Source organism: Strongylocentrotus purpuratus, unplaced genomic scaffold (genome assembly GCF_000002235.5).
Source record: "Strongylocentrotus purpuratus isolate Spur 01 unplaced genomic scaffold, Spur_5.0 spur5_scaffold_7, whole genome shotgun sequence".
Taxonomy (NCBI): Eukaryota; Metazoa; Echinodermata; class Echinoidea; order Camarodonta; family Strongylocentrotidae; genus Strongylocentrotus; species Strongylocentrotus purpuratus.
The window spans coordinates 21,837,029-21,852,570 of NW_022145613.1; positions in this window are offsets into that span (position 1 = coordinate 21,837,029).

Here is a 15,542-nt window from a genome sequence, read left to right on the forward strand (position 1 = left end):
AGGGTTTAAATTCGAGGGAACAAAAAACACAAAACAAAACATATTATAACACGATGCTCTCTCCCTATCACATATGGTAAGTTTAATCATGGTTCATGATTTAACCAAGATTTTGCGCCCCGAATATACAATAAATTGCATAAAATAGCAATTTCATAGATTCAGCTTTCAGGGCATTTAGTTGCATAGGTAAAATGTCCGCCTTTAACCCCCCCCCCCCCCCCCCCACTCCGTGAACGGAGGGATACCATGCGTGTTACCAAAATGTTCGGTAAAGGGGTACTTTTGACGCACCAAAGTCCGGCTCGTAGTACACACAAAAATCCGGCCCGTATTGACTTTACAAACCGGACTTAGGGGGGTGTGTTTCAAAAGGAGGGAATATGCGTATGCGTACCCTAAATAACACCGAGTGGGTGGGTGGGGGGGGGGGGGGGGGCGGGCCTTTAACAATCATAGCTTCGTATATTTTTTTAAAATCCCGAATAGTAATAGCGTTTTTAATCATGGGCCTATCTCGGTAGGGGTTAACTCTTACAAAATTTTACTGGTAAATTTATTGGAAATTGCGTTTGAATGAATTCAATATAAAAATTACACCGGTAAAATAACATTTCACGGTGCCATAATTTCTTGACCCAAGCATTTTTAGCTCATAAGTTTGGGCATGGATTGTTTGTCCCCTGAACGCCAAAATTATTTCTGAAACATCCCTTTCACTTTCTGCTTTACTGATGACGGAATATATTATTTTTTATACAGGGGTTGAATAGAATCATAATTGCGAAATTCAGCTTTAGGATAAATATGTTATTTAATATTTTATTGAGGGAAATAAACTTTCTGATTGTTTTGGTACAGAGCAAGATGGAGGGGAGCTCGCAGTATTAGATACGTCACAGAGTTGCAAATAATGGGTTTGATTCCTCGCAAACTAAAAAATTAATAACTTTCTTATTTTAATCGGAATTTGCTCTAACTTTTACTGACCCGTTGCTCTCATTTTATTAAAACCAACTTAATGTCGGGATGGACTATTTCTCCTTTATTCACTTTTCGTATTTCACATATGTCAACGAAATATTGGGTCCCTTAAAGGGACTTAGTAACATTGTTCAGATTAGAGAAAATGGTGCTAAGGTAGTGACTTCAATGCTAGATGTACAATTAAAGATAATCTGAATGTTTAAGTGAAAACGGACCATTATTAACGATAGAAATTGGGGAAAATGATCTGATCGATTCCTTAATTCTCCTAAATTTATTATTACAATTAAATTACATTTTAGGTGAATGTAAATCGTCACAAAGCACTGAATCGGCTTTACATACCATTCCAGACATTTCAGTGTTGAAAGATTTTTATAGCTGTCTTATGTCTTATTTTTATGGAAAAACGGTTGAAAAAATTCAAAAGTGGTTGGGAGAATTTACTATTAATCACTGTTAGATTTGGTTCAGATGAACATATTGGAAGCAAATGTTATTTAGAATATTCTATGATCGTTAATTGTCGAGGTTCAAAGTGATAAAATTGTAAATAATGTATAGGCCTATTATCACTGGTCGGGTGAAAACTCTTTGTGATGTATAGCTCCCTCTCAAAACTTATATTACTTTAGCTTTAAATATGTTTCTTGACTTCAATCGACTGATTTGCTATTCCCGTTTAGAAATTATGTATCAGAACTACATTATTCTAAGATTTTCATTATCGCAGCTACCATGGAGTGGCCTTAGGCGCTATTTGAAATATTTGAAATTTACCGGGAGCACCGGTAAATTTTGACTATTCATTTTGCTCGAAAGCAGATATGTTTTAGGGGCTAATTCTCTAGTGCTTATAATACATCCACAGGGATCGACATTTTAAAGAATGACTATCTATCCAATTTTCAAAATTTCCCAAAATTTTGCATTACACTATTATAGATCAGATAAAGCGTGTTCTAGCTTGTAAAGTACTTAAAACATGACAACGTGATAACGCGATTACGTGAGTAATACAAGCAGTCCATGCTCTAACGTAGGCCTATAAACAAAAAATAACCACCATAAAATATATTTTTTTTGAAAAATGGCACGAGGGTTGTAAAACAGAAGGCATCTGTTGAAAGAACTCCGTGTCCATGCACGTTTACCAGATTAATGTAGTGGCCTCGAGGGGCATATCTAACTACCCATGTGGGCATGTGCTCGGCCATTAAATAGGAAATTAAACCAAAAACACAAAGCTGTATTAAAACATACCGTGTAAAGCAAATGGAAACAAATTAAAAACATATATTAAGGCAGTTCAGAATATTTGAAGGTGCGATCAATCAAACACAAATGGCAACAAAAGTGACGTATTTTGCGAAGGCGCCTCACATATTTTAAATCATACGTTCACCCTAAATATACTATTGCATGTTTATGTTTTTATACAACCCTGTATGTAACAAAGATATTTGTCATCAATAACTTAAAAATGAACTTTAATGAAAGTTTCTGTAACGAATTGGAGATGAGCTCTAAAGATATGTCACAGTGTGTTATCAGTTTTAGTTAATTTCACATGTGACAACTTCAAAAATTCATAACTTTCCTATTTTGATCAATTTCACTAAATGTTATCACTGCCTGGGTTGGATTTGAACACACGACACGATCCTTGGTTTGAAAGGCATGTAGGCCTATATTATATGATGTACAGTATATATAATGATATTACATGTATATTATCATGGTGAAAAGTAATTATACAGAATCAATATGCACATTTCGTATGTCACTTTGTTTTAGTGTGATTCCCCCAAAACAACCAATATGCGGTTGTTTACAGAAACGTGGACAAATATATGCCCCCTCGATCGTCATTGCTCCGTCTAACTGAAATATTTATGTCCATGGTAGATCACACTGATTCATTAACAAAAAAAAATCATGCATGGTGACATGTTGAAAGTTGATAGGTTCAAACAGTATTGTGTATCAACTATCTCAGTCCATCTCTTTCTGCTTTATCTCATTCCCCTCCCCTCCCCCTCGCACGCGCGCTCTCTCTCTCTCCCTCTCTCTTTCTCTCACGTATATGTGCGCTGGCCGCCAGACAAAATTAGCAGTTTCGAAGAATTTGTTGGCCTAATATTCGGTGAAAAAACTAATCTGAGGAAGCCAAGGTTTAAACTTGACGTACATTTTAGGTATTATGCTCCCTGAGTAACCTGGAAACGGTGCTTGCGTGCATGGTTAGCTTGAACATTTCGATCATGCCTATTACTAATAATCAGCTCTCTCCTGTTAGTCTGCAGGTACAGACTCGACTCATGCTCTGTCAGTCTCTGGCTGTGCCAGCCTATATGGGTGCAGTGTGTAGTTCAGACCAGGGTCCATGCACTATAAAACAAGAGAGCCGATAAGGGTCTGTGCATGTAAAATACATATATTCTATGTTCGCTCCTCAAAATGATCATGGATCCATGAACTGTATAGTTGCACATATCTATGATATATTAACAAACATGCAGGGGCGCACGCAGAATTTGTTCAAGGGGGGGGGGGGGGTTTAAAATGTGAAAATCGCGCCGCTGAATAAGCGAGGGGGGGGGGGGGGGTCATCCAAAACACACACACATAAACAAAATTGAGGGGGGTTCGCTATACATACATGTATGCGATAAATTGATGGAGCACGGCCTTCCAAAGCTTCCATTCGTCACATACACAGTAACTAGTAATCCGAATCCTACGATATGCAAATAGTTCAGAATTTTTGATGGCTGAATTTGTATGACTTAACATTTATTTATAATAATTGACACGATTCGTTCCTGCATGATCTACCAGCAGGATATATTACATCACCAAAATAAAGCAAGATTACACGAGACTTATAATGTTCAACTTGTGTACGTTTTGTGAAAGGGAAAAGGGTATGCATGCAAGGGATTGATGCATCCATTCCACCTCCCTGATCTAACCAGGGAAGTGTCTTATACCTCTCTAATCTAACGTACTAGATGCTTGCAGTGGATGCTACACTGGATGCAATAGATGATATTCTGGTAGACAGGCCAGCCCTACTGTTATAAAATGCTCACACCATACCTTGCCGTGTAAACAATATTAACCCTAAAAAGACCGGGCTATTTGAGGTATTAGTACGGCGGGGGGGCATTATGCCCCCCTTAAGATCTCGGCCGCAAAGCGGCCGATCGCCGCGAAAATTTGCACGCATGTCAAGTGAAGTGTATAGAATAAATATGATTATTTCATTATTTTGACAAATTCACTCATTTACATATTAATGGTAATTTATGCTAATAAAGTCATACAAATCACATTTTTTACCCATAAATCATATATTATTTATATTTAAGCATTCTTTTTCACTACATAATTATATTCATTAGACCATTCTGAATAATAATACGACAATTTTTTGGGAAGAGCCAGATTATTCCTTATGTTTTCCCTTGTTTTAATAATTTCTTATGTATTGTTTTTTTAACTTATGTATTTCATTGTTTTTGTTGTTTCATTTCATTTCTTACTACAATTCAACTATTTTGACTCCCAAAACAACCACCTAAACTTTAAACAAGACCCAATACCCAATTGATCTGTTTTTAGGAAAATGACTTTTCCATATGTCTTGTACACAAATCACGAAAATGAGCGATTTTCGGACTGCCATGCAAAGACAAAAGGTCACGTGACCTTGTAACCGTAGGTCCGATTTTCCAAAAAAAAATATTTTAAAAGTTGCGCAAGACTCGAAAGAAAAAAGTCAGCGAGCGGCGGGGCGCCATCCATATGCGTTCCCGAGCAATCGGAAAAAAAAATCATGGAGGGGGGGGGGGGGGGGAGGGCATAATGCCCCCGGCCTTATTAGGGTTAAAATGTGGTGTATGCAGTGGCGTACGCAGGATTTTTTTCAAGGGGGGGTTTTAAAATCGGGTCCAAAATTTCGCAACGACTCAGGAAAATTTGAAAATCGCGGCCGGCCAAAAAGTCGCTCAGTGGGGGGGGGTAAGCGGACACTTTTTTTTTTTTTGGTCCAAAAAAAACGCAGCGACTCAACCGACCGCTGAATAAGCGGGGGGGGGGGGGGGGGTAAGAGGACACTTTTTTTTTTGGGTCTCGAAATTTGAAAATTTGACATTTTGCTCCGTTGGGGGGGAAGGTCCGTTTTCTTAAGGTCTCCTTTCTTAGGTCGGCCATGGGGGTGATTTTTTTTTTTTTTTTTTTTTTTTTTTAATAATTAAAAAAAAAAATCCAAAGGGGGGGGGGTTTTAGGGAATTTTTAGGGGGGTTTACACACATAAAAAATACCAAAGGGGGGGGGTTAACCCCCCAAACACCCCCCCCCCCCCCCTGCGTACGCGCCTGGGTGTATGGGTGACCGCATGATCAGCATTCACTACTTACCTAGGCCTATCAAAGGCGACTTTAGATATTTTTTCCAACCAGAAAAAAATGATAGGGCCTCAAGTTTGTAGATTTCGCCAGAAGTGATCCTTTTCAGGACATGAATTATGCATGTGGCGTCTCTTTTACGTTTCTCGCGATGGTTGGGATCAAACACAAAAATATGTAATCATGATGATTATAAATTCTTTCTATAATTCAATTCAATTTAATTCATATTTATTTCATTTCCAACAAAGATATTCCAAAACAAAGATATTCCTTTTTTTTTCATACATAATTCATTTTTCTGGTAACTATATACAAATACACTTTGCACATAATAAAATTATTACTAAAGATATTCTTAATTTCCGATGCAGACTATATTTCCAACAGGAAAAACAAATCTTTTAAGGCTTCAGAATGTAAATAACCAGTATGTAATGCTTTTTTGTCATGGTATATATCACTATAATGACGTATAACCTTTGGTACCGTGAAATTGTATAGACGCGATTCTGGCTAATCCGAACAAAAGTGTTGTGATGTCAGTTTGCGCTGCTACACAGCCTACAGTACTCTCACTACACTGTACTGCATGCTTATTGTTATTATTATGTCAACAGTGTTCATGCTGCGTGTACTGTACAGCAGCGCTCAAAATACACGGGGGCGGTGGGCGATTCGCCCCCGTGAGCTACATAATCGCCCCCGTCAGGTTGCTCACGGGGGCGATTGCAAAATTAAAAATCGCCCCCGTGGAATTATAAAATAAAGATTTTCTTTTCTGTTATAACTTTAACACAATATTGAGTTTCAATTTTCAAATGAAATGGAACTTAGATTAGCATGCAAGATTCTTGTTTTATGAGTAGGCCTATTATTACCGATTCAGCTCACAGTGCAGTGCCGCTGTCAGCAGTGGTTATAGGCCTACTGCGCCCTAGTAGCGGTACGTGTGCACGCTGCCGCGCTATGTCTGCTGGAGCTGGAGGCGATCGCGTAAGGGCAGAAACATGGTCATGGAGAAGTTTTCGTTGTGAAAGCGTTAACCCGCTGAAATCTGGTGATTTCAAATGACTAGCAAATAATGAACCTCGACCAGTAAATCAATATTAGGGACCTTTAGATTTGCACGATGGGAACGTGGACTGAAGCGTGTGACCTCCTTTTAAGGCAGTGCCAGTGCTTAAAAGGACGTGACATGTGACTGCCAGTGCCTAAAAGGACGTAACACGTCCACGTCCACGCAAATCTAAAAGTCCCTATTGAGAAGAAGAGGAAGACCAAGATGTCGTGGAATGATATGGTAACATGGGCAGATCTACGGGGGGGGGGTTAGGGGTTTAACCCCCTCCTCCCACCCCCGGCCCCCTGGGCTGCCAAGTGAAAATGTGATATTAAAGGGGGGGGGGGGGGGGGGGATGCTGGAGAGGAGGACTACCAATCTATTTAATTTTTTTCATGGGGGGGGGGGGGGAGTGAAGCGCCGTTTTAGCATGACTTTCTTTTTAACTCTTACTTTCACCTATCTCAGATAACCCTAAGTTTTTGGTTGCCGCTTTATATGTAGTTGATAATGCATGATTAAAGTAAAGAGAGAGAGAGAGAGAGAGAGAGAGAGAACCACCATCATTTTGCAATGGTTCAGGGTTCGTGTAATGTACATTTGAAACCATTTCTTAGCGTCTCAACCCTAACAAAATGGCAAAAACTATTTTTGAGGAAAAGCATTATACTGAATTAAATAAAGAATAATAGCTTTATATTGCATCATACTAATACTGATACGGGCTAAAGACAATGTGGTATTTGTATAGAGGTATTCCAAAATGACATTCTGATAATCAACATTTGTTCTGGTATCATAATGTATATACGCATAATACAACTGATCTTTATGATTTCTTAACGTGACATAGCTTCTTTTCCCCTGCAAACAAAACAGAAAACAAGGTTATTTGATAAAAGGATCATGCGACATATTCATTGTGAGTCAAATTGATGCAAGGATTTTTTTGAATAAGCAATGCTTTCACCAGAATCTTCTTTGTAAAAAACGACTTTTACAAATCTCAACCATGCAAATCTGCCACTGTGTTGTAAGATCAATTTCAGATTAGGAGAAGTGTATTCTTGGATGAGTATTTTACATTGAATGGAACGTCTCAACTCAGTAAGCATGGCTGAGATTTGTAAAAGTTGTTTTTTACAAAGAAGATTCGGGTGAATAGCAGTACTTATTCAAACAAATATTCGCATCAATTTGAATCACAATCATTATTTGTCGCTTAATCCCTTTTAATGACCTTGTTTTCTTCTCGTTTGCAAGGGGAGAAGAAGATATGTCACGTTAAAGACATCATAAAGATCAGTGTTGTATGCGTATATATTATATACACAGGCCAGTAACAGCTATGTAGCTTGTAAATTTGTAAGAGGGAAAATGCTGATTGGAATGATAATGATGAAATAGCAAATAATTGAGGAGTATCATAGGTACCAATTCAATGGATATTGTATAAAAAAAGAGCCCCCGTCAGTACAAAAAGAGCCCCCGTGAGAAGGCTCACGGGGGCTCTTTTTGGGGGAAGAGCCCCGTGGACAAAAAATTAATTGAGCCTTGCTGTACAGTCATTATACATACCGAGAAGAACTGGGATTTCTAAGCTTTACTAGTACTTGATCACCGTTTACTGTCAGGTAAGTCAGACAATGTCATACATTACATGGTTTTAGAATTGTTTATGTTAAATGGATGATGACTGCTGGAAGTCATCACGAGAAAATACCGTGTTAACATTGGTTAACGCGTCGACACTGCAAAAAGATACGGACTACTTGTATTTTACACTGTAATATATACAATACTATACTGTCGACTATGTGACAGTGATTCTATAGGTGTTATTTTATGTGACACAAGAGCCTTCATCTCCATTGCTTTTTATTCACGAAACTATTGTCTTGTATTACCCATGCACATCATGTACATTGTAGTAATCTACTATGTGTAGTACTAGTAGTGCAGTGCATGTGCTTGTTGTATGATTCTGGACGTGTGGCTTGTAACGGAACATTGAGATCAATGCAGGCATATGCTCTTGTCTTTGTTATTGTTTGGCGTCTACAACCATTGACCCTAAGTCCCTAACCAACCATCACTCATCATACACTATTATATTGCCAGGTGTATATCAGGGTATATTGTACATACCTTATATAAATATATATATAAAGATATAAATATATATTATAAACAACAGTATAATCTTGAACTTTTTTTGTTCATGATATGTGCCCGTTGTTGTTGAGACCTAAAGATGAGCTTTGATAACGTGTGAAAAGGGAAGTGAATTTCATCTTGACCGTTTTGCAAATGAAAATAATGTCTAACAGACGTGAAATTTGATTTCACATTTTTTTTAACCAAATATATAATGTTGATACATACAATATACATGAGTTATCAATACGAGGATACCAGTCCACTTAGAATCAGACGGTCTCCATCAGTTACCTTCAGAAAGGCCTTAGAAACAGTTTTTTTTTTGCAGTTTGTAGTTGTAAGCCTGTTTTTTCTAATTATATGTACACTGTTGCTCATAAAGTTGGAATATTTTTGTTTTTCCCCAATTCATGGAATTATTTTAAAAATAATTTAAAAATAATGGATCTAGATAATAGTATACATTCTCAGAATTTATTGAACAATAATTTGACAATGTGTGTTTTGCGTGACTGCTAAAGCATGTGTATGCTTCTGCATATCAACTAGGGGACCTATACGCACTTATAAGTCATAAATGACAGTAAAGAGGATTAATGCCCCACAAAAGGGCACTAATATGAGTTTGAGTTTATCAACAACAAAAATAATAACAAGTAAAACATAATGTATCAAGCATGACATTACATAAAATATAACAATATAACACAAGATCGATAACATTACACATGAATAATATAAATATTGTTTTACAAAGTATGTCGTATACAAATGGAATAAAATGTTATGTGTACACTTTTGTTGTTAAAGGGGGTACAAGAAGTTAGCACAAGTGCTAGTCGAGTCTGGTTCCCTGTCTTTGGCAAGAATTTTAAAACTATTTTTTTTTTTTTTTTTTAATTTTTAATTTTTACTATACTACATTATATACATGTAACATAAACTATATAAGTAAACAAAGAAATAGAATAGTCCTTTAGAAGTATTCCTTACTTAATATACATGGAAGTCAAATGTGTGTTGACTTCCGTATCAATACCAAACATGCAGTAAATAAAAAATATATCATTATCTAGTGATCTTTTTAGAAATTTTCTAATCTGAGATTTCTTTTTGCCATTTTAAGAAGTCTTAACTTTTGTTTAACTCAAAGTATTTAGATGTTTCGTTAACCCCTTCCGAAAAGCATTTTTAGATCGTATTCCTCTTAAATCGTATGGTATACTATTCCATATTTTCACGCCGATAAATGATATTGAAAATTGACCTTGTGTGGTTTTGCATTTAGGCAGATATAGTTGTCTTTGTTCTTTGCCCCTTGTGCCATATCTGTGCTCTATTACCTGACAGTATTCAATTCAGGAGTGAGGAAGATTGCCATTTAATAAGTCATAGATGAAGGTTGAGACAGATAGGAAATGAAGGTTGTAAATATTTAAAACTTCTATCTTTTGGAACAAGGGTTCCGAATGGGTACCTCTTGGGCTAAAAGTTATCGCTCTCATTGCCATTTTCTGGGTAAGGAAAATACAATTCAAGTTGGTTTTGTATGTGTTCCCCATACTTCAATTCCATACAAAATATGTGGCTGGATTAACGCTTTGTATAATAGCACTAAAATGTTCTGTGGGACATAATGCCTTATTCTGAACAAAATTCCGACTTTTGAACGAATATTTCGATTTACCATTTTTATATGTTCAATCCATGTGAGATGCTTATCAATTTGTAGTCCTACAAAAGATGCCTTATCTACTTCAAGTAATTTAGATCCAGATATTTCAAGAGCACCTTTTACTTGGACAGATCTCCTTTTGCCCTTTATTATCATATAATTTGATTTGCTTAGATTAATTGTGACTTTGTTGGCATAACACCATAGCACATCGACACGGTTTTGATCCTTGGGCCTCACAGTTACGAGGCCATTGCTTTGTCACTGAACCATGACTGTACGCAGCGGGGGTTAGGGTAGGGGGCAGTTTCCATAAATAAAAAAATAATTAAAAAATGCAATAAATTTTCAATAATTTATTGCATTTTACCCCGGTTCCCAACATAAAAAAATCTTCTGTGTGCCCATGCCTTGAGCCATAATGCATGGCCGTCCAGAGGATTTGTTTATTTTGGGGACCGGGGTAAAATGCATTTTCTGTGATTTTTTTATTTTTTGGAAACTGCCCCCTATCCTAGACCCCCGCTGCGTACAGTCATGGTTCAGTGGCAAAGCAATGGCCTCGTAACTGTGAGGCCCAGGATCAAAACCGTGTCGATATGCTATATTAGTGCCCTTTTGTGGGGCATTAATCTTCATTACCAGTGGCGTAGACAGGTTCGTACACCTGGGGGGGATGACTGGGCTGTCAACGCTAGTGAGGGCGCGAAGCGCCCGAGCGAGGGAGCAAAGCGACCGAGCGGGGGGAGGGTGTGGGAGGGGGGTGTCCCCCCCCCACGGTAGGGAGCTTTTGTAATTTTGAACTTGAAATCGTGCAATCTGATGCATACTTAATGAGGTAAAATAACACACACAAGCGTGCACGCACACACACACATACTCACACACACACACACACACACTGACACATAGTATTGCATATTGAACCACACTACGTATTTATTTATCTCTGTGAATTTTGCTGTTACACCTCTTCAGAAAAAAGACCAATGTCAACTGTGTACACGCAGGTATAGTCTTTGTTGTCTTGATAGGGGTATGTGGTTATGAATGAAAACAGCCTCTGTGGCCATTTGTGAATAGAACACATAAACAACAAACAAATAACGATTAAACTTTGAACAATATGTCTGTTCATTATAAAGCATAATGAGTACGTACATACTATGCTTTTTTTACCTCAAAGAAACAGGCATAGTATCCATAGATGGATATTGGCTGGCGGCTCATTAACATACAGATACAAAAAACATAAACAGTATCACTATGATCCACGGAGTAACAATACTGCTTTGTAAGTTTGTGAAGAAATCGGAACCATAACGGCATTGCATCGTTTCAAATTAGGGCATTATTTACTTCTATTTGATCTCAGTCTTATAATAGTAATAGTAATAATAATAATAATAATAATTATAATAATAATAATAATAATAATACAAATAAAAAATAATACTAATACAAATAATAATGCTTATACTAATAGGTTCCTTTTATCTCGCATTTCAAGACAGGGTAAATTCACACTGCGCTTTACATGAAACAAACTTCTTTAAACATTTCAAACTTATGTCTTCATGCATCAATCAACATACTTTAAATGAATACAAAACAAAGTGCATCTTAAATAAAACAAAAATAAATAAATAGTTAACAATACAGAAAAGATGTAGCTGCTGCAAGCTTAACAACAAACTAATGTATACCAGTCAGTCCTGATATCAGTATTTAGTGTAACAATAGTCATATAGTGGGAGCATGAAGTTGAACAATTCATGATTATACATAATTATATATGTTTGTTTGAATAATACTTGTTATAAAGATAGTAGTATGGTACTCTCTGTCACGAATTATTATGTATACTGTTGTATCACATTCATTTTCTATTCTGTTTTAGAATTGGCTTTCACCGTGTGAATGCGGCTAACAATAAACACAATTACAATAATGATGAGGATTATTATTATCATCATCATAATTATAATTATTATTAATATCATAATTGTTATCATTATTATTATTACTATTATTATCATCATTATGACTTATTAAGAAAGCAAATATCATTCCCCAAAACCTGGGGGATGATTGTACATGCCATCCCCCCCCCCACACCTTGTGAGGTGGGGGGATGCATCCCCCTCATCCCCCCGTTGTCTACGCCCCTGCTCATTACTGTCATTTATGACTTAAGTGCGTAGGTCCCCTAGTCGATAAGCATAGTAGCATACACATGCTTTAGCAGTCACGCAAAACGCACATTAGCAAATTATTATTTAATACAATCTGAGAATGTATACTATTATGTAAATCTATTATTTTTAAATTATTTTTAAAATAATTCCATAAATTGGGGTAAAACAAAAATATTCCAACTTTATGAGCGACAGTGTATTTATGTAATTTTTATTTTCATACACTGTAAGCGCTTTGGGCCTTTTGGGAAAAGCGCGGTATAAGTAATAATAATAATATATAATATTATACATGTACTTTATTGTTCACGTATTGGCTTGTGTTAGACTGAAATGCCGAGTCGAAAGTTCGGTTTATAAACATTTTATGGCTTATTGTTATTGGCCTTACGTCTCCGTCGAGAGCATTTGATTTGATATCACACGCACACGAAATTGAAATAATATACTGCAGGCAGGGAGGTGGGAGGGAAGGTCAGGATTACAGTCGTCAGATGACTCCATTTGATTATAAACTGAATTCAGGGCGGAGGCAGAGGAGACGAACGTATTCGCATTTATCTTGTTTCTCATGTAGCCCTTGAAAATCAATACTCAACGATGGTAACTCAACAGTATTATGTACAATAATGTTTCGGTTATTTACATTTGAATGATAATATTCATGTTTATTGACTTACACTAATAGTTTGCAATAGTGAGCAATCCAAACTTAAATAAAATTGTAAGTATATACAAAGAACTAAATCATAAACAAAACTTAACGATTCGACAAAGATAAGACTTCTACATTTGTGGGATCCAGTGTCATGTAGCTTCAGATCTTGTAATATTATGTTAAATTGTATAACTGTTATGAGTAATGATTTCCAACTGTATAATTATGCTTCTGTTTTGTTTCTGTAGTGACTGAAGCTATGTATGCTTTGTTATGCATTTGTAAGTTTGATGACGAGATGTTTAACATGGAAAGGTGCGATTTGTTATCATATGTTTCATTTATGTCGAAGCAATGTTACTTTATTTAATAATAATATATAATATCAAAACAAGTAAAAAGGTTGTTTTTTGTTTTTTTGCTCAAGGGGGGGGGGGGGGGAGGGGTGTTGAGAAAAAGGAGTGTTCACCCCCCCCCCCTCACTGAGCGAAATATCGGTCGGCGCGATTTTTAACATTTCACCATTTCAGAAACTATTGTAAGCCTTTTTCAGTTATGACGCATTTACACGTAACCCCCCCCCCCCCCCCCCCGCGGTTTTTTTTTTTTTTTTTTTTTTTTTGCGGCGGTTGATCTCGTCATATCTGAAGCAAGTCTTAACTCGTAAGTGTGGGCCCCGGCAGCAAATTCAGACCCCCCCCCCGAAACAAAACAAAAATAATGAGTAAAAAGGGATAAAAAGAAAACTGAGAGATGATCTTTCAGTTTAAGGAAGCTTGTTTTCCCATTGTTTATCTAATTTTATCGTGCACATGCGTGCTTGCTTCTCAGAGAAATAGAATGAATAGAATTGAATGAAGTTTCTCTCACCCGCGCGAAGCTTTGACATTTCCTTAAAATATTAGAGAAAGTAGACGATCGTTGATCCGTGCTCGACTCTTAATCTTGTCTGAATGAAGTTTTGACGTTTCATTAAATTATTAGAGAAAGAAGACGATTCGTTGTACCGTTTTCGACTCTTAATAAGCCCTAATTGTCTGAATTCAGTTTCCCCCTTTAGCGCGAAGCGCGGAAGTTTTTACGTTTTATTCAATTATTAGAGAAAGAAGACGATTCGTTGAACCGTGCTCGACTCTTAATTCCTGTCTGAATGAAGTTTCCCCCTCCCGCGCAAAGCGCGGAAGCTTTGACATTTCCTTTAATTATTAGAGAAAGCAGACGATTCGTTGTACCGTTCGCGACTCTTAACCCTAATTTGTCTGAATTTAGTTTCCCTCCTTCCGCGCGAAGCGTGGAAGCTTTGACGTTTCCTTAAATTACGAGAGAAAGCAAACGATTTGTTTCACTGTTCTCGACTCTTTATCCTTATCTTTATTAAGATTTTCCCCCTCCCGCGCGAATCGCGTAAGCTTAGACGTTTCCTTAAATTATTAGATAAAGAAGTCGATTCGTTGTACCGTTCTCGACTCGTCTAAATGAAGTTTTCCCCTCCCGCGCGAAGCGTGAAATTTTTGCCGTTTCATCAAAATATAGAGAAAGGAAGACGATTCGTCGTATCGTTGTTGAATCTTATTCCTTGTTTGAATTTAGTTTCCCAAATTGTTTTAAACCTCTGATTTCTTTAGCTGATATTATAGGAAAGTGAAACTTCGAAAAAATACAAGTATTGTAGTTGTAGTCTCTCTTGAAGTCGTCACAGCGGATAAAAAGTCACAGTTCGTAGGGAAAAAAACTTGTCGGCCAACCGACAATACATCACACCGACCTCAAACTTCTGCATTGATATAGTACACGAGGATCGAGCAAGAATACCGACACTGCTGACCCGACACAGCAACATAATTATTTACCCGTGTCTTTCTTGATCTTTCTATATCGAGGGGGAAACTTCATTTAGACGAGTCGAGAAAGGTACAACGAATCGTCTTCTTTATCTAAAAATTCAAGGAAACGTCTAAGCTTCCACGCTTCGCGCGAGAGGGGGAAACTGAATTCAGACAAATAGGGTATATTAAGAGTCGAAAACGGTACAACGAATCGTCTGCTTTCTCTAATAATTTAAGGAAACGTCAAAGCTTCCGCGCTTTGCGCGAGAGGGGAAAACTAAATTGAGACAAATAGGGTATATTAAGAGTTGAGCACGGTTCAACGAATCGTCTACTTTCTCCAATAATAAAATGAAACGTCAAAATTTCTGCGCTTCGCGCGGGAGGGGGAAACTGAATCCAAACACGGATTAAGAGTCGAGCATGGTTCAATGAATCGATTACTTTCTCTAATAATTTAATGAAACGCCAAAATTCCGCGATTTGCGCGGGAGGGGGAGAAACTGAAATCACACAAATAGGGCTTATTAAGGGTTGAAAACGGTACAACAAATCATCTGCT